Raw genomic sequence first — 1617 nt, forward strand, 5'->3', positions numbered from 1 at the left:
GCGCCCATTTCGAGCCCGCCGACATCGCGGTCGGTCGGCTCCGCTGCAAAGACACAAGAGCGAGTTAAAAATCCCCGCCGAGGAGCCCCCCCAGCTCTAGAAAGGCGCCGTGAGAGGGTTTAAGGCAGGTGCTGCCCCCCACTTCCCATCGCGGGCGGACGGGCCCGGGCGTCCTGGAGGCCCCGGCTAGGCCGTGCGCCTTTCCCCGCACCGATTTGTCGCCTTTTCCCAAAGCAAAGACGGTTTTTGAGGCCTTTAGTTCGTTTTTGCCCTCTGCAGCGGGGCGGGAAAAGGCGCCGAGGCGGCGGCCACCGACGCCCGAGCCACCGTCAGCTCGGGGAAAAAGCCATTTAACCACCGTTCAGGCCCAAAAAAAGCCCCGGAAGGGCAGCGAGGAGACCGCAGAGGGGGCAAAACCCCTTCGTGCCACAACCCCGCCGGGGCCGGGCAGCGCTGCCCGGCCCCGGCGCCGCTTTTGCTCTTCCCTGCCCCAAAACGGGAGGGTTTGGGGCACAAAAACGCTGCCCCGGCGCCCGCTTTCCGCGTTTTCTTCCCGGCCGAGGCCGGACGTCACCGATTAGGGGGCCAAGGCGGCCCCCCACCCCCTCCCAGAGCCCGAAACGGCTCCGGTTTCGACTCCAGCTCCGCTACTTCAGTACCCCCATCCTCATAAAAAAAAAAAAAAAAACAAAACTCCCTCCCCGCTCACGGCCCGAGTTCGGCCTTTGTGGGCCCCTCGGGGAAAACGCTACCGCTGGACACGGACGGGGCCGGAAGGAGAAAACTCGCTTCCCCCCCGCCACCACCACCACGTTGCTTTAGGGAAAATTAAAAAAAAAAAATCACAGTAATGACATTAATAAAAGTCGCTCTGCTCGCAGCCAAAGCCCGTCCGGGTTCTCGTGTCTCTAAGCCGCTTGGCGAGCTCTGTAAACCAACGCGGAGCACCCTCACGGCCTCCGCATGCACGGGGAGGCGACAACGGCAAAGCACGCTCAAGAAACGCACAGCTAAAAAAAAAAACTAATACAATTATATATATAAATATATATATATATATATATATATATAAAAAGCAAAGCGCTCTGGAACAGAAACGACGGTTGTGAAATGCAATTAAGACCAGAAAGGTTTTGCTTACCCGGCGGGCTGGGGCTGCTGCCCTCCCTTTGGCGGAGCAATTCCCTGTTTTTTTCCTACCGATCGCTTGGTTTCCTAGCGCGCCGCACGGCGACTACGCGCTGCGGAAGGCGGCAAATTARTTCGAGGCGACACTCGACCTCTTCCCCTGCCCCGTAAGCGCTCTGAGCGCGGACGCGCGTGGAGRAAGGGTGGGGGGGAGCCATGCACGTCCCCCCCCCCCCTTTTTCCTCCCCCTCTCCTCCGCTGCTGTTTTGGGGAGGAAAAGGGGGGGTTTGGGGGGCACGGCCGAGTCCAGCGGTAGCGTTTTCCCCATCTGTCACGACAAATCACAGGTTACGTTAAGCGCTCGCGAGGAAGCCGCCGCGGGGAGGAGTTGGGGGGGGAGGAAGCGCGAAGGGGACGCGAATCGCTTCACCGCGAGCACAAAGCCGGAGAGAAACCCGTGGACAAAACACGGCCGACGGCGGCAGCGAG

At 60.4% G+C, this 1617-nt stretch overlaps 1 long non-coding RNA gene across 1 annotated transcript in view; it reads right to left on the reverse strand.

Moving 5' to 3' along the window:
* LOC146585584 (uncharacterized) overlaps positions 1–1617 on the reverse strand; it is a 3883-nt gene continuing 2266 nt past the window's right edge. The window contains exons 2-3 of the long non-coding RNA XR_014897970.1: positions 1142–1456; positions 1–43 (exon numbers count right to left, since the gene is read on the reverse strand). This is a non-coding gene — a long non-coding RNA (uncharacterized LOC146585584). The remainder of the gene's footprint in view (positions 44–1141; positions 1457–1617) is intronic.

The sequence above is a fragment of the Rhea americana genome, unplaced genomic scaffold (genome assembly GCF_003343005.1).
Source record: "Rhea americana isolate MKP2758 unplaced genomic scaffold, rheAme1 scaffold_792, whole genome shotgun sequence".
In the NCBI taxonomy this organism is placed as follows: Eukaryota; Metazoa; Chordata; class Aves; order Rheiformes; family Rheidae; genus Rhea; species Rhea americana.